Genomic DNA, 25,055 nt, shown 5'->3' with positions numbered 1-25,055 from the left:
ACATACCCTTAATGCTTTCAGTGTTTGAATCCATATCATTATGTGTAGGAATGCCAAGTATAGTAAAGTACTTTAATTTTTGAAAAAGGAGTTGTTAAAATTTTCTGTGTGATTAATTCTCCATAAGTAACCTTGAATAAATGGATTTCTTGATTTATGATAGCAGATATTGGAAATGGTCTTAAAATGTAATGGATTTTGTAAAACATGTTGAACTCTTTCTATGACACATGAAGAGGAAGTCACTGATAGATGCAGAAAGTCTTTTCTAGCTCTGATGTCAGACAGTTTTTGAAGTGGAAGAACATTAATGAACATTTATAGTTATTTTACTCCTTTTTTTGCCTTTGTCTCCAAATTTCTAGCTATTTTAAAAAATAACTTCTACATGAGTAATGTGTTACTGTTAAGATCAAGTGTAGTGTACACGTCTTTGTGTTATTGCAAAGAAATGTATTTGGATTTCTGTATATTTTCTATTTTATAAAAGAAAAACAGCTTAAATGAAAAATGTCATACAGTTGCAGAAAATCGTTATTGGTTTTAGCTGAGTTATTGGTTTATGGAAGTCCAACTCTACATTCTATTAAATTGTGTATTCTTAAGTGAGTAATTCTTTCATTATTAGTAGAAATAAAAGTTTGAGTATATTCCATTTTATTATGTATAATTTTAAATACTTAGCACATAAGAAGGAGCTGAATGGCTGTAGTGCATTGGGTTGCTTATTTGCTTGTTTGTTCATTCTTTTGACAAATATACTTGATGACATTTATATTGCCAGATACAGTGCTAGGTGCAAGGTTCCAAAGATGATAACTACAGGCTTTATCCTTTTTTTATAAGGTGTTAAGAAAAAAATAGTCTTTTTATTCAATTCAGTTTCTTAGAGTTATGGAAAATTTTATGACAAATTGTGCTCATTAACCTTATTCAGAACCATAAAGGATGATGTGTGTGGTTGATCTATTTGACTATGGTGCAGTTATTGTTAACAGTTTGTTCCACATGATAGTCTGCTCTAAGTTTAGGTGTTAATTACATCTTTTATTAATCTCTTTGGGAATTAACAAGTTGGAGAAGTTGCATCTATAGATATTTTTAAGATTAGAATTATAGTCTATTAATCTTGTACTAAATAATGAGATCTTGCATTTTAATATTATTTTAAGTACAATTTTTTTCTTGTTCATAGTTGTAAGGTAGGAAATCCTTTTAGTAAAACAGAGTATGTTACGTGAAAAATTGAAGCTTGAATTATGTTACATTCCTGGAATTAGGAGGTTATGTCAGGTTGATTAGTTTTTAAGACGCGCTATAGATTAAAGAATCCTTCTACTTAGCGATTAGAAATGGATTGGCATGGCCGGGCGCGGTGCCTCACGCCTGTAATCCCAGCACTTTGGGAGGCCGAGGCGGGCGGATCACGAGGTCAGGAGATCGAGACCATCCTGGCTAACACAGTGAAACCCCGTCTCTACTAAAAATACAAAAAAATTAGCCGGGCGTAGTGGCGGGCGCCTGTAGTCCCAGCTACTTGGGAGGCTGAGGCAGGAGAATGGCGTGAACCCGGGAGGCGGAGCTTGCAGTGAGCCGAGATCGCGCCACTGCACTCCAGCCTGGGCGGCAGAGCGAGACTCCGTCTCAAAAAAAAAAAAAGAAAAAGAAAAAAAGAAGAAATGGATTGGCATTATTTCTAAATAAGGTATTTAAAATTGACCAGAAGTGTAGGAAAGACTTCAAAAATGGACAGTGTATTGAACGTAAATACTTTTTTCTTAAGTAGGTCACTGGAGAAAAAGATGGGAATCACTCAGTTTATCATACAGTAAAATTATAATTTTATTCAATAAATTACTAGAAATTCTGGCTTTGCAAAGTGACATTAACTGAGAAAGATGTGAACAGTGACTCTGAGCTTCATGTAATAGTTAAATTTGGTATATAAAGGGAAGAAAAATCACTGACATCTCATTTTCTCCCTTAATGGCATAGTTAGAAAACCTGCTCAGATAAATTCAGTGACTCTTTTCCTGAATGATCTTGGTAGCAACCTATTTTATATCAATGTGTTGTGAATATAATTTACAAATATAAACATTTATCTTTCCCTATATTCTGATCTCCAGTTTTGGAAATACAAGCCATATTTTGTTTAGTTTATATATTAGCATTTTATAGTTGTCATTAACAATTATATTGGCAGAAAGTATACAGAATTTTATAATGGAATTCTGCAGATATGTTTCATTTGAATAATTTGCTATTATATTACCTGTTAGCGGGATTTCAAGAAAATGGTTTGAATGTTTTTTGGTTTGCAGATTGATTTTCCTATCAAAGTGGGCATACAGCCATATAGACTACTCTTTGGAATAGCCACCCTCTGACTTGATGTGCCTTTTTAAAGTGCTTATTTATGGCATAACTTTTTATTATTCCCTCAAGAAGTCTGAGATTATGGCGTAATTTTTAACACAGCCAGAAAGATTAGTAAAGTGTTCAGAAAAGAGAGCTATAGTGATAGCTACTGGCAATTGAGGTTTAATTTTTAACTTTATATCTCCCTAATCCCTGCCCAGGTAGAAACCTAAAGCAACCAGCTCCGTGTTAGTCATCTGTTCTTAAAAGGTTGAAACGAGATGCTAGTTTTTACTCCCCCTCCCCACAATAAGCCTTGAAGTTTAGCAAATCTATCATAGCAGAATAACTGCATGCAAGATGTCAATTTTGTAAAGTGATATATTTCAGACAGTATACAAAATTTGATGTTGGGAAAAATAAGCTTTTATAAATGAAACATTTAAGAGACTTTTATTATTTGCTTTTCAGTTTAGTGTTGCCTTTAAGGTGTACAATTTCAGTTTGGCAGCTGCAATAAATGACAAAAAAATTGAAGATGATAATTCAGCATTTCAAGATGCTTCTGCTGAAATGAATGTAGACCTATCCAGAGCTTGAATTTCAAGTTTATTGTAATACAATATTTTAAAGCCAAGTACCCAGGCAATTCATAGTGATATGATTTGAATGAGATTATTAGGAGGAATAGGAAAGAATGCCTTCAATTTCTTGTTATGTAGGTATTATCTATTGAGATGCTATGTTGAAAAATATTACTGTAAAAAGAGTAGAAGCTTGTTATACCCAATTCGTTATAGAGTACAATTTGTCTTGGACCTTATTCAAAAAACTTTAGTTATTAAAATAGCAAAATTATAACAAGGAATCACCTCTGATTTAGTGCTAGAGCCTATAGACCATCTTCTAATGTGTGTCTGGTATTTTATTCATTTGCTGGCCTTTAATTTCACTAATAATTCATTCCTTGACTTATTTAAACAAATGATTTGCTTCCCTAGTTTTGATACTTTATTGTTTTTCCTTAAGAAAGAGATAATTATTTAAAAGTTGCTGGATTTTGTGGGTTTTGACATTTGTGACTTTTAACACTTGTGATTTTTACTATTTGTGAGTGACTTTTAGAGGTCCATGGAGTATACAGTTATTTTGTAATTTTGCCAAGACACAATCTTAATTCCTGCTAAATTCCATGCAAGAAGGCATAGTCAGCTAATGATTTAGCTTGGCTAACCTCTTAGCATCCACAGTTTTTTTTTCCCCTGATTCATTTATTCACTCATTCATTCAACAAATATTTATTGGACTCCTCCTGTGTACTACGTTCTGTTTTAGGCATAGGAGATTTCAGCAGTTACCCAAACATGGTTGTAGTGGTTGGGAGTTGTCAAACTTTGTATCATGTGATAAATGGCTTCTATGGCTTGAATTGTGTTCCCCTAAAATTGATACATGGAAGTCCTAAGCCTCAATATCTCTTAATGTGTCCTTATTTAGAAATAGGGCCATAGTAGATGTTATTAGTAAAGATGAGGTCATTAGGGTGGATCTTAATCCAATATGCCTTTATAAAACTGGGAAATTGGGACACAAATAACATGCACACAGGGAGAATACCCTGTGAAGGTTAAGGCAGAGGTTGGAATTATGCTTCTGTAAGCCAAGGAACACCAGAGATTGCCAGCAACCACCAGAAGCTAGGTGAGAGGCTTGGAGCAGATTCTCATAATCCTCCGACGGAACCAACTTTGCTGATCCTGTGACTTTGGACTGCTAGCCTTCAGAACTGCAAGACAGCACATTTCTGTTGTATAAGCCACCCACTTATTGATACTTTGTTATGGCAGCCCTAGGAAACACACAATGGCCATTAGATGAGTTGACACTATTGAGAAGATTAATAATTTGGGTGTGAAAATATGTGTAAAAACCTTTGGCACAAGATGAAAGTGTAATTCTGAAGACAACCAGGGACCTGGGTAAAGTTATTGAAGAATACTTTTGAACTTGGGCAAAGATCTTAGAACTTACACCTTGAAATGTCAAGGGTCTGTTATACTCTTTCTGAAGCCAAAATGTTCAGTCCTTTCTGACAGATATTGTCAGTTATGATTGAGTGTTGAGTATGCCATCTCTTAATCTTTATCGTGCTTGAAGAAATGTACTTAAAGAAAATCCTGTCAGGTTTCCATGGAGAGGAGATTTTCACCAAGCCTGTTATCATCATCTGCCATGTGATCTTTCCCTAATGTAATGCAACAGTCAGGTTCAAATAACGAAAATCCTGAAAAAATCTGCCAGAAGTGTGAAATTTGTCCTCTTGCATGCGCACACACCACTTAAAAAATCTCGTATTGGATTCATCCAGATAAGAGATTTCTTTAAAAATGTGTATGTGTATATAAATTCTTAACTGTACAGTGTGGTATTCAGTTTTCTTTATTTTTTATTTTTTTGGTTTTTGAGATGGAGTCTCACTCTGTCACCCAAGCTGGAGTGCAGCGGTGGGATCTCAGCTGGCTGCAACCTCCGCCTTCCAGGTTCAAGCAATTATCTCCTGCCTCAGCTTCCTGAGTAGCTGGGATTATGGGCGTGTCACCACGCCCAGCTAATTTTTGTATTTTTAGTAGAGATGGGTGATTTGTTTTTCTAAGACAGCCCAGAGCGGGCGCAAAAGAACCAGCGACCAGGCAAGGGTAGGAGCAAAACTGCAAGTTTATTTTTGGTAACCTAAGGTGTGGGGGATAAGTCTGTGGCAGAGTCCCCCTGTGGGGCTCTCCGACGGACTTCCCACAGTCTGGACATCCCGACAGGAGTAGGGCTGTGAGAAGGCCGTGTGGCTCACTGGCCAAAGAGTGGCTTTTCTAGGAGTGGGAGGGCAATAGGCGGGGCACGGGCCTGTCGGGGGGCGTTCAGCAGGTGCGACCAGGTAAATCTTGGTCTCTTCGGATTGACGTCACCTGGCGCATGCCCAGTTGATCTGCACCTTCCCGGGTCGCCGGTTGCATTTTTCGCGGGCACAGGAAAAGTTGGGGGGGGGCGATGAAGAACCCGGAAGTGCACCATCTTGCCTCCCTTCGTCCAAACAGTGGGGTTTCACCATGTTGGCCAGGCTTGTCTCAAACTCCTGACCTCAAGTGATACACCCACCTCGGCCTCCCAAAGTGCTGGGATTAGAGGCGTGAGCCACGGCGCCTGTCCTAGTTTTCTTTCTTTAAAGTTAGGTATTAGAAAAAATTAGTAGCCTGGCGTGATGGCGCATGCCCATAATCCCAGCTACTCTGGAGGCTGAGGCAGGAGAATCGCTTAAACCCAGGAGGCGGAGGTTGCGGTGAGCTGAGATTGCGTCATTGCATTCCAGCCTGGGCAACAAGAGCAAAACTCCGTCTTAAAAAAAAAAGAAAGAAAGAAAAAAAAAGTAAGTTAGGTATTAGAGAACTCAGAGGCTTGGTGCGGTGGCTCATGTCTGTAATCCCAGCACTGTGGGTGGCCAAGGAGGGAGGATTGCTTGAGTTTAGGAGTTTGAGACCAGCCTGGGCAACATAGGAAGACTCCATCTCTATTTAAAAAAAAGAAAGCGAGAACTCAGAAGTGGGCTCTTACCCTTAATGATTTAGGGTCAAAGTGGGTTCATACTCTTAATAGTTTGGGCCCAGTTTAAGTTTATTTTTTTGTATTGTAAATGTTGCTTTATTGGTTTTCAGCGTTTAGAATCAAATGATAGATAAAACAAGAAAGTAAATGAAATTGGCCTTGCCAGTATAGAAGTAAAGTATAGAATAGGCAGAAGTGAGTTAGAAATAGAGAATAGATTAGAGGGGCATCCTTACGTGGTAAGAAACACAGATGCTGTACAAAACCGGTGGATGAATACAGTTTTACGATTATTTAAGTTTCAAAGGTAATGGTGATTTATTCTTTTTAATTCTTCTATCAAAAATTGGAAGGAGTTGGGAGAAAGTAGTATAAATTAAATCCTGAGTTTTCAGACTGGGGAGCTAGTAGATGATATCCTAGTGATACAGCAAATGTAGGTGAGTGTTAGGAAGACTCACAGAACTAAAGACAGGAAAGGTTTACAAGTGAGAGTCCCTCACACCAGGAGGAGTGAAGTAGGTCGTTTTGTTTCTATTTTTTTGTTTCTATTTTTTTTCCCCCATCAGATTCTCATGGTGGATGTTTTTGTTTTTGTCATAAACATAATTTCTTTGGTAAAACGAAAGAGAAAAAAAGTTGTACTGACCAGCAACAAAATTCATTCAAAGAAGCAGCATGACAATGAGGTACTCCCCTGAATAAGAGTTATTTAGCTACTGAAATTTTAAGCAATACAACATTTAAATGATGGGGAAATAATATAAGAATACTTAAATGTGGTAGCAAATATTTCATTATCATATATATGTGTGTGTATATATATATATATAGTCTGTAGGCATTTAATATGTTGCCTAAATTTAGGCTCAGTTTACTTTTAGACAAGTTGCATTCCAGATAAAGTTAGAGAATAAGAACTCTTATTTGGAAGTAGGTCTCTTTCAAATCTGCCTTCCATGGTATTTTGAAACTTCTAAATCTTACCAAGGTAAGTTTAGACACGGCAAACGTAGGGTTATCATATGTAAGTGATAGTGTGATCTTTGCTTGAATGTCTTAATAATGCTAAATTGAAAGGGATTTTTATTGTACCTAATTTTCATCAGGGGAGGTTAGTTTGTAGGAAATGTGTTTATAATCTGTTGTCTCATTGGAACGTAACTGGATTATAATGGAAATTGAATATTACTAAATATTATACCTCATCAGAGATGTGGCAAAATGTAACATCATTTTAGAATTTGTCCTAAGAACAATTGAAATTTGGGTTTATATAATCGGAATTGCCAGATTTTATCTATCGCCTTTTAAAATTTGTAGACAACACTAATAAAGGCTAACCTAATACTTTCTTAGTTATTGATACCACTTAAAATTTTATTTTAGCAAGGCCGGGCGCAGTGGCTCACGCCTATAACCCCAGCACTTTGGGAGGCTGAGGAGGGCGAATCATGAGGTCAGGAGATCGAGACCATCCTGGCTAACACGGTAAAACCCCGTCTCTACTAAAAATACAAAAAATTAGCCAGGCTATGTGGCATGCACCTGTAGTCCCAGCTACTCGGGAGGCTGAGGCAGGAGAACGGCGTGAACCTGGGAGGCAGAGGTTGCAGTGAGCTGAGATCCCACCACTGCACTCCAGCCTGGGTGACAGAAGGAGAACGTATCTCAAAAAAAAAAAAAAAAAAAAAAAAAAAAAAAAAAAAAAAAATTATTTTAGCAAAAGTTGTTATTTGAGGTTTCCCAGCTATGTGATGTTGCCTAAATACGTAACATTAGAAATACCTGTAATTAAATTTCATTCTTTCAGCTAGGCACTTACAGTAACTTAACATATTTAAAATACATACTTTTTTTTTTCTTTTTGAGATGGAGTCTCACTCTGTTTCCCAGGCTAGAATGCAGCTCACTGCAACCTCTACCTCCCGTTTTAAGTGATTCTCCTGCCTCAGCCTCCTGAATAGCTGGGATTACAGGCGCCCACCACTGTGCATGGCTAAGTTTTGTATTTTCAGTAGAGACAAGGTTTCACCATGTTGGTCAGGCTGGTCTCGAACTCCTGACCTCAGGTGATCCGCCTGCCTTGGCCTCCCAAAGTGCTGGGATTACAGGCGTGAGCCACCGCACCCAGCCTAAAATATGTAACATTGAAAAGAGATATTAAAAGCATCTTTTGGAAATAGTGGTAATGTACGTGTTAATTCTTTTGTGGTAGGTACTATGTACAGCTTAATACATCTTAAAGCTTGGTTTGTTAAGCTTAATTGTTACATGCTGCCTTGACATTTACAGAAACCATTCTATAATTGTGTGGGATTTTTTGTTTTTGCCTGTGTTCCTCTTCCCTTTTGTATATAATTTTAAAAATTAATTAGTAAACTTTATTTTTAGGGCAATTTTAGATTCACAGAAAGTTCCTATAGACCCCAGTCCCCACACAGCCACAACCTTCTCCGGTAACAACATCATGTACCATAATGGCACATTTATTACAACTGATGAACCTACATTGACACATCATAATCATCCAAAGTTTATCATTTACATTAGGGTTCACTCTCAGTGTTGTATGTTCCATCATTTGGACAAATACATAATGACATGTACCCACCGTTGTAGTATCACATAGTATTTTCACTGAGCTCCACCTATTCATCCCTCTCCCCACTCCCACCTCTGCCAACCACTGACCTTTTTACTGTCTTCATAATTTTTCCTTTTCTAGAATGTCATATGGAATCATACAGTGTGTAACTTTTTCAGATTGGCTTCTTTCAGTTAATAATTGCATTTCAGTTTCCTCCATGTCTTTTCATGACTTGATAGCTCATTTCTTTTTAGCACTAAGAAGTATTCCATTGTCCAGGTATTTATTTATCCTTCACTTACAGAAAGCACCTTGGTTCCTTCTAAGATTTGGCAAATATGAATAAAGCTGCTGTAAATATCATGTGTAGGTTTTTGTGTGGACATAAGTTTTCAGTTCATTTGGGCAAATACTAAGGAGTGTAACTGCTAGATTCTATGTTAAGAGTATATTCAGTTTTGTAACTGCCAAACTGCCCTTCAATGTCGCTATACCATTTTGCATTCCCAGCAGCAGTGAATGCGAGTTGCCATTGCACCCCCTCCTCACCAGCATTCAGTGGTGGTGTAATTTGCTTTTCAAGCTTTTGTTTATGGGTTCTGCCATACATTTTTGTAGAGATTAAAAAATATGATGTAAATAATCAAATGAGATGTAGAAAAATCTTAAATTTCATAATGAGAAAATTGGAAAGGAGCTAGGGTCTGGCTCCTGAGATGCTGGGAAATAGAATATTTCATTTGGAATAAGACTCGGACTTTAACTTAAAATGCATCTTGAAATTCCTTGAATTCTCTGGCGCATTGGAAGACATTTTCAATATATTCAACTTCCTAAAAGGCAGAGTAAGAATCCTCTTCCACGGATAGATATTTTTGTCAGAGATATATAAGAAATGCTTGTTAACATGTGAGTTGGGAAGTAAAATTGAATTTACTGAGGTCTTGTTTTTGATACCCTTCTCAATTGTTTTAAATTTTTGCCTTTTATTATGATAAAGTGAATAAAGTGGAATAAGTGAGATCTTAAAATTCCCACTGGATTGTCATTTTCACATCTGGAATCCAGGCACAATGTTTTTTTTTTTTTGTACTAGTCTCTGTAACTAAAGTACAGGTTATTAAATTTAATAAATGATTTACAACGGAGTAGAAAGATTCTCCAATCATTCCCTCTGCTCTGAATAGTATCTGTTCTATGTATGTGTCTGTTAAGGCCATGTATGTGTGCATGTGGTATATATGCATTTATGGCAGCTAACACTGAGTTTGCCAGGCACTGTGTTCCTCATTTGTGATCTACACAAGAAGCCAATTGAGGTGGGTATTATTTTCTGTTTACAGGTAAAGTTATCAAGACTCAGGTTAGGCCTTGTCCAAGATTATGCAGTTAGTGAGCCTAGGATGTGGGGCCATTCTGGAGGCTGCGCCTTAACCACTGTTGTCTTCCCTTTAAGCCTAATTACTGGCCGAGGAGCTACATGGCGGAGGTTTTACCGGAGGAGAGGACCTAGGTCAGTCATGAATTCTATTTGCTGATTGGTCAAACTTGCACTGAATTTTCAAACACTTGTCTTGCTGGTTTCAGTTTGGGTTGGAGTGGTGTCAGTGTTACACTTGCATACCGACTACATAATTTGGAGCCACATCACATTTTTGATGGTGTGCTCTATTGCTAGTGTCAGCAATAGAAAAATTCCAACTAGCTTTTTTTTTTGTTAGTTTCTTTGTAAATTTTGAGACAGAGTCTCACTCTGTCGCCCAGGTTGGAGTGCAGTGGCCTGATCTCCGCTTACCGCAACCTCCGCCTCCTGGGCTCCAGCGATTCTCGTGCCTCAGTCTCATGAGTAGCTGGGATTACAGGCACGCACCACCACGGCAGGTTAAGTCTTGTGTTTTTAGTAGAGATTGCGTTTCACCATGTTGGCCAGGCTGGTCTTGAACTCCTGGCCCCAAGTAATCTGTCCACCTCTGCCTTCCAAAGTCCTTGGGTTACAGGCATGAGCCACCCTGCCCGGCCCTGAATAGCCATTTTTGATAATGTTTGGCAGTTTGTCCTCCAGCTTAGACCATCTTAAAACTATTCAAGAAATATAGTATTGATACACCTGGTTATATTTCTTAAAAATAATTCTTTCCTTAAACTTACAAACTCTCTCTCCCCCTCCAATTCCTGCTCGCCGCTATGTAAAACTGCTCTGTATAGAAAGTAAGAAATCCCCACACCAGGAGACAATTGGCTAAATTACACTCAACTGCAAAAATCTTTGCATTGTGCTTCCCCCGCTCGTGATTATAATTAGCATTTTAATGAATCAGTTAAGAGAAAAGCTGTGGTAAGCAAGTGTTTCTTGAGTGCCTACTAAGTGCTGATGCCCTGCTAGTCTGTGACAATGGGAGAGCGAAGTTCAGTGTTCCCACTCTTGCTTGAACTTACAATCTAGGGGAGGTTTTCCCTCAATCTTCATGCAACACAGAGGAACATTTTATAATGTAACTATCCCATTGAAAATGTATCACTTTTAACAATTTGGATTTTCATGCTTTAGGCTTTCTTGAAGGTGTATGTGTGTCTCTTTCAGACTCATATTTTTCCATCTCATGTTAGATTTATCATCATTGCATTTATCAATCAGAACCACTGGATGGCAGCAAAAGAACATAGAAGATTTTCTATCATGCTTTTGTGTACACAAAAATGAAGTGAAAGCTATTCCTTGTATTTCATGGGTGGTGGAAAGAAAACGATACAGTGATTAAAACTTGACTGCTATCTACAGCAGATGAGACCCCAGCAGATCTCATGACTAAATATTAATATGTTACCCTAAGTATGAAAAGTTAAATTTATGCTTTATTATTACCAAAGCCACACTGTAAATTTCTCCTTTTTCAGTTTCTTTTGGTCACAAAAATATCTTCCAAGATTTCTATGCAATAATGGTATTTATAATGGTAAAAAAAAAAAATCCAAGTCAGATACTAAGTAAAACTAGTTAGTGAGAACTTGTGAAGAGAGATTTTTAATGACAAGGGACAATGGAAAAAGAGTCTCTTCCTTTGATAGCCTGTTTGAAAGAGCATTCTTAGAGAAGAATCAGAGTTTGGAGAGACCCTGTTCATAGACAAGAATTTTTCATTTTTCTTCTAAAAAATCACTTAGCAAGCAGATTTTAAGTAATGTGAGCCTCTTTGAAGATTTCATACCATTTCTATAAATGTACAATAGCTTAGTTCCGAAGTGAGTACTGTATATATCTCAATACATATAATAAATCTCTCAAACTACAAAGGGGAAATAGTCATGAAGCAGCAATGAGGTAAAAAACTTTTTAGTTTGATTTTAGTACAGAAATTTGAAATCTGTTTAGTTGAAAATAGAGCTTCCTATTTCTCCCAAGTATTTTTCAAGCTTATTTGCTTACTTTAAAAGAATCTTTTAATTTTTGGAAAAAAAATATATTTAGCCTAACTTTAAACCTCTGAATGAGTTACAAAAAATAAGTGCGGAATGGAAAAGTTGCTTTTGTCCAGAGAGCTGAGTTTTGAACGCAGCCAAGGTATTATCATTCTGGGGCTTATTCTCAGAGGGTTATGGAAGAGCGGAGTTTGTGTTTCTTCCCCTGTTGAGCTTGGGGCCTTCTGGGTTACTTGGAGCCTGAACACTTCTTGATTTATTTCTTGTTGGCAACGTTATCATTGCTTTTTGATGTATGTATGATATGGATCAGTGGGCTTTATGTTATTTGACTCTTAATGGAAATAAAGTTTGGGAAAAGAGGTAAGTCCTCCCCCAATGCCCTGCAATAAGGTATATGGCCACCAGAGCCTCGATGTTCACTTTCACTTAATAGTACTCAAGACACTTCAGCAGTATTTATAGGTACTGAGACCTGGACCCGCAATCTGAAACTATAGTTGAACATCTTCCTGGGCTTGGACTACATAGTTTCTGCAGAAGAAACTAATGTAGTCCATCAGTATCTACTAAAACCAAGAATGAGGAGAGATAAATAATTATTCTCACCATTCCTTCTGTTTGGATTTTTTTTTTTTTTTTGAGGGAGGGCTAGGAGGAGGAACATTTTTATTGTCTTAATGCAAGATAGATTGTGTGAAGCGTATTTAGTTTCTTCTCCAGAAACGATGTAGAGTTACTATGCTGAAAGAGTCTAATTTGCTGTCTCTATTAGTTCAGAGTATTTGGGGACAGAAGTCTGTAAATCCTCTTGGAAATTTTCTAGAAAATAAATTTCGATGCCCTTCTTCAGTAATAATCACTTGTAATTCCCCTCATACTTATCATTTTGTCACATTATTTCTATTAGCTATCTGTTAAGAGAAATTATAAATATAATGAGACAAAATTCATTTTGAAAGTCAGTGATGGTAAAACTAAAGGGTAAAACCACATATAATTTGTATGTGTCTTTACAGACCATAGAGGCCTATCCATCAAGTTGCAGGATTTATTTTGTTCCAGATTTATTCTTTTTATGGCTCTTTTAAATTTCACTGAATTTTGTGATCTAGCCTTAAATCATGATTCCTAAAATACATCTTCAGGTAAATATCTTGGTAGAATATTTTTTAGTATGAATTGTAGAACATCAGAAAGAACATAGCTTTGACTTTTTCATTCTGTCGGTGACTGGTGACTTTGAATAGATCACAGAAACTAGGTGTACATTTCTCCATCTATAAAGTGGATACAACCATGCTAATTTTCCTTCATTGCCTATGCAAACTCAAATGAAAAGAAGTCATGTTTTCAGAAGAAAATGGTATTTAAAATGTTAGGTTGGTAGTAGTAAAATTAGGTGACATTTTACATCAAAACTGGGCAAATTGAATGAAAGTTTCTCTTCTAGTTTGTTCTCTATTTTGTTTTGTCCTGAATAAGATTTCTGAGCTAATAGATGAAAGGGTCGTTTGGGGGAAGTTAGAGTTCTCAGACCTTGCATTTGTAAGTTTCTTTGGCTGAAACCTGACCCTAGAGTCTTACCAATTCTGCTTGGACAGCTAAGGTTTTGCTAGGTGGTTTGAGACCATGGACCAATCTTTGAAGGAGTCAGGTAGTGAAAAATTTCTAACAAAAGAAAAGGACTTTATCTTATATGAGAGAGTATCAGCCCTTCTGTAATTCATTTAGAGAAAGAAGCCCACACTATAAAGAACAGTTTCCCTGTTTTTGCTACTAATGGAAATTGTCCCTCTTGACTAGAGCAACGCAGAGAGCAGTAGCTGTCAGCTCCAGCTCCACATCACTGCGGGAGCTTAAAAAAAAAAAAATCCCCATGACCAGGCCCCACTCCAGACCAAGAAATCGGGCTTCTTGGGGATGGCCCAGGCATCAGCATTCCTTAAAGCTCCTCAGCATATGTTATTGTGCTTCTGAGGTTGAGAACCACTGATCTAGAGACTGCAGTAGAGAATAACTTGGCAAAAGGCTTACACAACAGAAACGTTTTTTAACATCCATTACTTTGTCCTTATTTGTGTTATCTTACTTTTCCAAAAGGGGACCTGTAATTTGAAGACAAACGAAAAATACAGTAGGAAAGAAGTGCTGAAAATCTTGTCAGCTAGCCATGGTCTTCTCTGGGACAATCCTAACTTTGCTGCACCACTGTGAAGGAAGGGATGCTTCCCTCTTTCCTCCCAGCCTATTTATTATGCTATTAAAGAAACATAAAAATGAACATAAGGTTCATCTGAACCATCTCAGATACTGCTGAATTTCTTATAGACACAAAATGATAAAAATAGTCTTCCCAACTTGAACACGAGCCTACTTGATGATTATAGGTCTTCAGAAATTGGTGTTTTCTCTATTCTGTCTGAAATGATAAAAAGAAAAGAACCCCCAGACCTCAAAACATTCAAAAAATTTAACAAAATTATTTGTATATACACATCAGTGAAAACACATTCAGAAGCCATCAGTTATAGAATCAACATGCTCAATTTCATTGTGTGCTACAAAAAAGATTGATCTGGGAGATAGAAATGGATTCTGGACTTGAGTTGGCCTTAGCTAGCTGGGACCTTAAAACTTTCCTAACATTCATTCAACTTTCATTTCCTCAATTAAAAGGGCATCTATGACTCTGGCAAGCCAGATACCTAATCTGTTACTTCTACAATCCTTATCCACTTCTCAAATGAACCCTGCTGTAGAGACAAGTTCCAATTAGCTATAGACTTGCTTTAGAAATATTCCAACCACAGGTCATAATTTTTGCTGGGTGAGTAGAAAAGAATGTTGATGTCATTTACTATCAATTGCATTTGTCCCCTTTTATGAGGAAGGTAATGCAGACATTGGATTAAATTTCAAGGCTGTCTTAAAAAGACACATTACACAGAGAACTGGGAAATATTCTTTTCACTGATTGTGTTACAGACAGTAATGTTTAACATGGCACATAAATCAGCAAAGTAAATGAGCAAGAGTCTGATATATTTTTAAAAGGAATTTTGTAATATACTTGTGTGTTTGACATATAGTTGGTGTTCAACAAATGTTTGTTAAATGGTGAATGAATTTGAAAGATTAAAAAGCAATTTCTTAGTCTCAAATGCTAACTTGAAGAGGTTCTAAAGATCAAAGTTTTCTGATCATAAAATGTGTTTTTTGTTTAAATCAGCTTTTCTTAAATGGTTAAAATTTGAGTAGAGTAAAATTGGAAAAACTCATTATTGGACAGGAATGGCAATTTCGAATTAGATAGTGCTTGAGCTACTATACTTATGTAATTATTTTGAAAAGTTTAAAATAGTTACACAAGCTTTGAAATATCTTTAATTGGTTTTATTAAAATCGTAATCTCAAATCCCCGCACTTTGGGAGGCCGAGACAGGTGGATCACAAGGTCAGGAGATCGAGATCATCCTGGCTAACATGGTGAAACCCTGTCTCTACTAAAAAATACAAAACACTAGTGGGGCGAGGTGGCGGGCGCCTGTAGTCCCAGCTACTCGGGAGGCTGAGGCAGGAGAATGGCGTGAACCCGGGAGGCGGAGCTTGCAGTGAGCTGAGATCCGGCCACTGCACTCCAGCCTGGGCGACAGAGCGAGACTCCATCTCAAAAAAAAAAAAAAAAAAAAAAAAAAAAAATCATAATCTCAATGAACAACTTAAAGTTAAATTTTTCTTATGGGGTGTATATCTAGTATTCTTATGGTTATATCAGCAATGAGAAACTTTGTGGCTATGAAGCACAGTTTTGATTGAAGTGAAAGTCACATTAGTATTCTGACACGACCACTTGTTTGAATTAATGCGTTATAAAAGAAATTAATTTGGTCAAATGAGTATTTAGTTCCTCTAGATTAAGTAATTACAAATTGAGGAACCATTTGGGAATAGGAAGAATTAGGAAGCTTTTTGTTTTCCTAGCTCCTCTTATTTAAAATTAAAAATAAAGAAGATAATTATATTTAAGTGCATTCTGCCTTCAGTAATGGTAGAGAAAGTAACTCTGGTTGACCCTTCTGCTCAGTACAATTTGAAAACAAGCCAACAAACAAATGAAGCACATCTTTCTGCTTAAAGATCCCAGAGAGCTAACAAGATAGTGACTATCCCAAGGCCAGGATCTAGAGATGGGGCAAGGCTCAGAGAGATGATCCTGTAGCTGGGGCTTCTTTTCCTCTTTTCCTGGGAATAGAGTCTGAGAGGTCAAGTGGGTGTGTAATGGTTTTTTTGGGGGTGGACAGAGTCACTCTGTTGCCCAGGCTGGAGTGCAGTGGCGTGATCTCGGTTCACTGCAACCTCTGTGCCTCCAGGGTTCGGGCGATTCTCTTGTCTCAGCCTCCCTAGTAGCTGGGATTATGGGATTACAGGTGTGCACCACCATGCCTGGCTAAGTTTTCTATTTTTAGTAGAGATGGGGTTTCGCTATGTTGGCCAGGCTGGTCTCGAACTCCTGACCTCAAATGATCTGCCTGCCTTGACCTCCAAAGGGCTGAGATTACAGGCAGTGTGTAATGGTTTTGATGCCCTATGAAGGTAAAGCAACAGGGATTGGTGTTCAGGGCCCACTAAAGTTGAGAAAGAGTTCTAGTAGTTCTTTTCCCCAGTTTGAGTTGGAACCACAAAGGGTTGCACTCTAGAAGCATGGAAAGGCAAATGAGAAGTTGATCCTTGCAGGTGATCCCCAGGCACCAGCTAAGGAAAATTAAATCTCTCCTGGAGAAACATTGTATCATCATTTAAGGCCTTAAGTTACTTCTACAAGGAATTTTGTAAATACAATATTCAGGGCATACAAAAAAAAAAAAAAAAAATCTAGATAGGAGGCATGAGTGAAAGCTGACAAAGACAGCACAATGGAAATAGATTCACAAAGGCTCCAGATGTTGACATGATCAGATATAGAATTTTAAATAAATGTACTTTGGTGAAGATGGCAAAGAATGAGATTGAGAATTTCTTCAGATGTGGAAACTATAAATAAAAAATCAAACAGAAAATCTGGTAGAGAAAATTTAATGATAGAAATAGGAAAATCTCAGTTGTCAGGTTTAAGAGCAGATTGACACAACTGATAAGGGAATTAGGAACAGGCTGATGGGTTAAAAAAAATATCCAGAAGGAAATACGGAGGTACAAAAAGGATGGAAAATGAGAATGGGGGGAAAACCATGAGGATGAAGTGAAAAGTTCTACCTTATGAGTAGTTATAGTTACATAAAAAGAGGAGAAAGGGGATGGAGTGGAAGCAAAATCTGAATAAATTAGAGATAAGAATTTCCCATAAGTAATGAAATTCATCAAGCCACAAGAAGCCCTATAAATCCAAAACAAGATAAATATAAATAAAATCATTTAGGTATATCATGACAATATTACCAAAAACCAAAGTTTAAAAACAAATCAGGTTAAAAAAAAGATTGCCTTCGAAGAAGGAACAATTTAACTCACAATTGACAGGAATGGTGGAAACCAGAAGACAACGGGATCATATTTTGAAGTGCTGTAAAAGAAAATGGCCAACCTTAAGTTCTAAGCCTAGTGAAAATATTTTCTTTTAATGAGAGTAAAGACCTTTCAAGCAAGCACTAACTTTGGAAAATTTGTCATTAGCAGACTCACACAAATGAAAATTCTAAAGGTTGTTCTTTAGAAAGAAGGAAAATTATTCTAGATAGAAGATTTTCATTCTGTCTAAAGAATACCCAAATAGATACATTGCACAGCAAAAACTGAAAGCCTTTCCTCTAAGATCTGGAACAAGACAAGGATGCCCATTTTCACCACTGTTATTCAACATAGTACTGGAAGTCCTAGCTAGAGTAATCAGACAAGAGAAAAAAATAAAGGGAATCCAATCTTGAAAGGAAGAAGTGAAATTATTCCTGTTGGCAGATGATATGATCTTGTATTTGAAAAAACTAAAAAAATACATCCCCAAACTATTAGAACTAATAAATAAATTCAGTAAAGTTGCAGGATACAAAAATCAACGCACAAAAAAATAGTAGCATTTCTATATGCTGACAGCAAACAGTCTGAAAACAAAATCAAGAAAGTAATCCCATTTACAATAGCAACAAATAAAAATGAAATAACTAGGAATAAACTTAACCGAAGAAGTAAAAGAGCTCTACAATGAAACCTATGAAACCCTGATGCAAGAAATTGAAGAGGACACAATAAAAGGAAGTATATTCCATGTTCATGGATTGGAAGAAGCAGTGTTTTTAAAATGTCCAAGCTACAAAGCAATCTACAGATTCAGTGCAGTCCCTATCAAAATACCAATGACATTCTTCACAGAAATAGAAAAAAACATCCTGTGAAACCACATATGAAACCACAAAAGACCCAGAATAGCCAAAGCTATCCTGAGAAAAAGAACAACACTGGAGGAATCATATTATCTGACTTCATATTATACTGATCTAGTGTAACCCAAAGGGCACAGTAGTGGCATCAACACAGACACAGCACGAGAGATCTTTTCTTACCTCCTGGTCTGGGACCAGATCCCCCTCTCCTCCTTCGGGGGACGGGGCGGGGTGGGGGCGGGGAAGGCCAGGCAGAGGGCGCACCTGGTACCTGGAGATGCGGGTCCCCCGGGGGCCTGGGTCGTTCTCACCGCAGATCCCTTTCCTCAGGGCCTGTCACCGCTGCTGGTGGACGACGGTGGCTGTGGCGACACGTCGACCTTACGCTCTACACGGTGCGATTTAAAGTCATGCGGCACCTGCTTGGCAGGTACATGGCATCCTGGCTCCATTCCCTGCAGATGGGCGGCTACCTGTTCTCTGGCTCCAGGCCCCCCAGTTGTCTCCTCTCCTGATGAGAGCCCTGGGCCAGAAGTGCCCCAACCTGAAGCTCCTCTGCCTGCATGCGGCCGACCTGAGCACGGTGCCCATCACCAGCCTGCCCAGCGCCCTGAGAACTCTGGAGCTGCACAGCTGCGAGATATCCATGGCCTGGCTCCTCAGGCAGCCAGATCCCACCGTGCTGCCCCTGCTCGAATGCATCATGCTGAACTGCGTCCCTGCCTTCAGCGACGAGCACCAGCAGAACCTGTCACGCTTCCAGGCCCTGCGCTCCCTGGTGGGGCGGCACCTACCGCGTGACGGAGCAGTGGCTGGACGCCGGCCTGCAGGAGCTCAGCTACCTGCAGGGGCTTAAGGTGCTGGGCTGTACCCTCTCTGCGACAGCACCCTGCTGGCCATCAGCCGCTACCCCTGAGACATGCGCAAGATCACGCTGATCTTAAGGGGCCTCTCTTCCCCTGGCCTGGCTGTCCCGGAGGGAGTATCAGCTCTTGGAGAGTCTGTGCCGGCAGGGTCTCCTCATCACCCTGGAAATGCCCTCCTCCACAGAAATTCTCTCCTCCTGCCTCACCATGTCCAAGTTCAGAGTCCTTGAGCTGCAGTGGCTGGGGTGGGAGAGTCAGGAGGCCAAGAGGACCCTGGGTAAGGGTCTGCTTCACTGTAGGGTCATCGTCAGGGCTTGTCCCAAAGAGTCCATGGACTGGTGGGTGTGACCACCTCATCTATCCCTGGGAGGCATCCCACCTTTTATTGTTGAGCCCCAGACCCTCTGAGCAGCACTTTGAAGAGGGCAGATAATCAGGCTTGAGGGAACTGAAAGCCCCAGGTAGAGAGAACGAGGCCTAGGGAGCCCCAGACCATTGGAATCATTGTTTACCAGCTGTGTGGCATTGGTCGTGAGTTAGCCTCTTGGAAGCCTAGTTCCTAGTGGAAACAAGTAAGACCACAGCTACCTCCTGCTACATTGCAAAGCCTTGCTCTAAAAGCTCCCAACCTCCAGAAGGCGCTCAATGAAGACTCATCTTCAGGGTTATCCTCAGGAACAAGACGATGCACAAGGGTGACATTAAGAGCTAAGGCACCCGAGGAACTGAGCCCCCCTAAGAGTATCCCAGAAAGACTGCCTGTGCATGACACCAACAAGCCCATACACCATTTATATACCTACATGCATACAAGAGACAGAGAGAGACAGGGCAACTGCGACTTGTAGTTTGATGATCAAAATGCTCATAAAGCTCAATTGTATTTTCTGTATTTTCTATCCTGCATTTTCCATGTTTTTCAAGACATATATTATTTTGCTATTAAGGAAAAAAATCATAAAAAAACCAGACTCATACACCAATGGAACAGAATAGAGATCCCGGAAATAAATCCATACATCTACAGTGAACTCATTTTCAACAAAGGTGCCAAGAACATGTATTGGAGAAAGGACAGTTTCTTCGATAAATGGTGCCGGGAAAACTGTATATCCATATGCAGAAGAATGAAATCAGACCACTCTCTCTCACCATATATAAAAATCAAATCAAAATGTATTAAAGACTTAAATCTAAGACCTAAAATCATGAAACTACTAAAAGAAAACATGGAGAAAATTCTCCAGGACACTGGTCTGGGCAAATATTTCCACAAGCACAGGCAACCAGAGAAAAAATGGACAAGTGGGATCACATCAAGTTAAAAAGCTTCCACGCAGCAAAGGAAACAATCAACAAAGCAAAGAGACAACTAACAGAATGGGAGAAAATATTTGCAAAACATCTATCTGACAAGGGATGAATAACCAGAATACATAAGGAGCTCAACCCAATAAGAAAAAATCCGATAACCTGATTTAAAAATTGGCAAAAGATCTGAATAGATATTTTTCAAAAGCAGATATGCAAATGGCAAACAGGCATGTGGAAAGGTGCTCAACAGCACTGATCATCAGAGAAATGCAAATCAAAACTACAAAGAGATATCTCACCCCAGTTAAATTGGTTTTTAACCAAAAGACAGAATAACAAATACTGCTGAGGATGTAGAGAAAAGGGAACGCTTGTACACTGTTGGTGGGAATGTAAATTGGTACAGCCACTGTGGAGAACAGTGTGGAGGTTCCTCAAAAAACTAAAAACAGAACTACCATATGATCCAGCACTCCCAATGTTAGGCATATACCCAAAAGAAAGTAAATCAGTATGTCAAAGAGATATCTACACTCCCATGTTGCAGCACTGTTCACAGTAGCCAAGATTTGGAAGCAACCTAAGTGTCTATCAACAGATGAATGCACAAAGAAAATGCAATACTTGTACACAATGGAATACTGTTCAGCCATAAAAAAGAATGAGACCCTGTCATTTGTAACAACGTGGATGGAACTGGAGGAGATTAAGTGAAATAAGCCAGGCACGGAAGGACAAACTTTGCATGTTCTCACTCACTGGTGGGAGCTAAAAATTAAAACAATTGAATTCATGGAGATAGAGAGTGGAATGATTGTTAGCAGAGGCTGGGAGAAGTGTGGGGGGTGGGGAGAAGTGTAGGGGGGATAATGGGTACAAAAATATAGTTAGATAGAATGAATATGATCTAGTATTTGTTACCACAACAGAGTGACTACAGTCAACGATAATTTATTGTACATTTAAAAATAACTAAAAGAGTATAACTGGAATGTTTGTAACACAAAGAAATGATACATGCTTGAAGTGATGTATACCTCGTTTATCATAATGTGATTATTACACGTTGTATGTCTGTATCAAAATAGCTCACATACCCCATAAATATATACACCTATTATGTACCCATGTAAATTAAAAATAAAGAATACCCAGATGAAGGGTTGGAGATAAAGAGAAGAATGAAGATCAAAAGAAAAAACAGGAAAACATACGGGTAAATTTAAATAAATATTAATTGAATACAATAGTAATAATATCTTGTGGGGCTTTAATAAACAAATAAAAATGTATAAAGTATATAAAAAAGCCATGTACATTTTTAAGGGCAGATATATGGAGTTAAAGTATTCTAAAGTCTTATCTATCAGAGGGTAAAAGCAGAAATTAGTATTAAATTTTGTTCAGCCAAAGGATGCATATTGCTATCAAAAGACACAACTAGAAGGACACAAAACTTCTAAATGAATAGAAGAAAAGCTGGAATAATAGAATTTTCAATTTTTCAATTGAATTTGGAAAGTGGAAAAGAAGAGAAAAAGAACTATGGAACAGGTAGGTTGAGCGAAAATTATTGAGTAAGATTCCAGACTTAAAATTTAAAATAATCAGTCATTACATTAAATCTAAAAGAATCAGTCATCACATCAAATGTAAATGAACTAAAATTGTCAATTGTGTAATAATTTAAACCCAAATAGATGGTTGTGAGTTAAACAACATCAGTGGCATCACATCAACAAGTAGGAATTTATTGTAAAGATTCAGAGAAGGAAAAGAACATGAAAGAAGTTGCATGGTGTTTGCAGTTGACAGACTGGTCTCTTTTTGGGCCTCCCCAAAATTGTTTAGAGGCTGTGTGTGTGTGTGTGTGTGTGTGTGTAGGTATGCGCATATCTGTCTTGAAAAGTTTGTTTTACAGGAGTGGAGGTTTAGACTATTGGGCATTAAAAAAAAAGTGAAAAAGGTTAAAAATAAAATATTTGATGTCTGACAAGGACTAAACTTCCTGGTTATGTTGTATATGTCCAACGTTGAGTGAAATCAGTTAATTTCCCTGTAACAGTCTTGTCTCTGCTTGAAACTTGCAGTTTTTTTTTTTTTTTTTTGAGACGGAGTCTCACTCTGTCGTCCAGGCTGGAGTGCAGTGGTGCAATCTTGGCTCACTGCAACCTCTGCTTCCCGGTTCAAGCGATTCTCCAGCCTCAGCTTCTCGAGTAGCTGGGATTACAGGCATGCACCACTGCGCCCAGCTCATTTTTGTGTGTGTGTTTTTAGATACAGGGTTTCACCATGTTGGTCAGGCTGGTCTCAAACTCCTGACCATGACGTGATCTGCCCACCTCAGCCTCCCAAAGTGCTGGGATTACAGGCATGAGCCACCGTGCCCAGCACAGTAATACTTTTTAATAAGTGTTCAAATTTTTCAAATTTTCTGGAGAGGTGATCCAAAGCCAGGTATGAAAGGCCCCTGCCTTTGTTTCCTGTTGCCAGGAGCATGCATATAGCCACCAGGAACATGACTGAGAAGATCCTCCCCCACGGCCCCCACACACACCATTTGAAACTTCATGGCACATGAGTGACAGATCCACAGTGACCGTGCTTCCAACACCACATGGTGGGTAACCTCTATTTCAAGTTGGGCGAAATATGATTCTGAACTTGTTTGTTCTTAGTTTTGTATTAGGCAGTTTAAGTGATATTATGAGCAACATTTCATCCTATCTTTTAATTTTGCTTTTTACTTTTCCCTCTGGTATTTTTAGTCATGAATGTTTTATTCTTGATATTAGCGTAATAAATGAAATTGTAAATGTTCAAACATGAGAGAAATACAATTTATCAAATGAATGTGCCCCGAAATCCCATTGTAGCAGATGCTATTGGTACCCTCATCTGTAGATACTCACAGTTATCAGTTCCATTTACACCAGTCTGACTTTCAACCACCTGCACCTGAGATGCTTTGCCTGCAGGCTTTCTTGGAGATCCCCACTCTACCTGTTTGGGCCAGCTGGAAGTACTGGGGAATTAATATCCCTTGGGGCCAGCCCTCAATGAATGACTGATGAGATGTGTGAGTGCATACCTCAGCTTCCTTGGGTCTTGTTTGGGATAACTGAAGATAATGTTCTATATTCTCTCCTGACCTTCCCTAGTGGGATAAAGCTTCATTTGCCTGCAGTATTAACTTGCTTGATAACATACCCTCTAATGCCTTCCTTCCCTTCCTGGTCTCTCTTTTCCACTCTCCCACTGAGGTTTCTTCTTCTTTTTTAAATTTTTTTCTTCGGGATACATGTGCAGAACGTGCAGGTTTGTTACATAGGTGTACGTCTGCCATGGTGATTTGCTGCCCCTATTGACCCATCCTAAGTTCCCTCCCCTCACCCCCCACCCCCCCAACAGGCCCTGGTGTGTGTTGTTCCCCTCACTGTGTCCATGTGTTCTTACTGTTCAACTCCCACTTCTGAGTGAGAACATGCGGTGTTTGGTTTTCTGTTCCTGTGTTAGTTTGCTGAGGGTGACGGCTTCCAGCTTCATGATCTCATTCCTTTTTATGGCTGCATAGTATTCCATGGTGTATATGTGCCACATTTTATTTATCCAGTTTATCATTGATGGGCATTTGGGTTGGTTCCATGACTTTGCTATTGTAAATAGTGCTGCAATAAACATACGTGTGCATGTGTCTTTATAGTAGAATGATTTATAATCTTTTGGGTATATACCCAGTAATGGGATTACTGGGTCAAATAGTATTTCTGGTTCTAGGTCCTTGAGAAATTGCCATGCTGTCTTCCAAAATGGTTGAACTAATTTACACTCCCACCAACAGTGTAAAAGCATTCCTATTTCTCCACAGCCTTGCCAGCATCTATTGTTTCAGAATTCCATGTTTGCTGTGTATGCTTCCTCCGGGTCAGCCATAGAACATGCTTATATTCTCATTTTAGAGTTTGAGTTAGTCATCTCAACAAGTCATTTTGTCTTTCTTAAGTTTTGGCTTAGAGGATTCTTCTAGATCATGTTTATCTGTAGATTCTTAGATGGGGAAACCTATGTATCTGGTGTGGGTAACAAACAAAGCAAGAGCCAGGAAAAAACATCTCCTCAGAACTCTGTCTCATGAGGTGTATTTTTGTTGGTATGTGCTTTACTTGACAATTATGTATCCAATATTTTAAGTTCTCAAGTGGTACTGCAGAAATAATCCACTCACAGTTTGTTTTTAAAGAATCCTTTTATTTAGCTTACATTAACTATTGAATAGTTAATATTTCAAGAGGATGAGTGGTTTTAGTTAAAATGATATATATTTTATGCTGAATGAAAGTGTCTAAAATATGATCTAAAAAGACAAATATGTGTGTGTGTGTGTGTGTGTGGTGTTTGAAGTATTCTTTTACCCCATCTCTACAAAAAATAAAAAAATTAGCCAGGCATAGTGGTGCACAGCTGTAGTCCTAGCTGCCCAGGAGGCAGAGATGGGAGAATCACTTGAGCCTACGAGTTCAAGGTTACAGTGAACTG

At 38.5% G+C, this 25,055-nt stretch overlaps 1 pseudogene; it reads left to right on the top strand.

The window, feature by feature from the left end:
- Positions 1-12,055: 12,055 nt before the first annotated feature.
- Positions 12,056-19,553, top strand: LOC111550513 (annotated as a pseudogene).
- The last annotated feature ends 5,502 nt before the right edge of the window (positions 19,554-25,055 follow it).

Source organism: Piliocolobus tephrosceles, chromosome 15 (genome assembly GCF_002776525.5).
Source record: "Piliocolobus tephrosceles isolate RC106 chromosome 15, ASM277652v3, whole genome shotgun sequence".
Classification (NCBI taxonomy): Eukaryota; Metazoa; Chordata; class Mammalia; order Primates; family Cercopithecidae; genus Piliocolobus; species Piliocolobus tephrosceles.
This window is presented reverse-complemented; position numbering and strand designations above follow the sequence as displayed.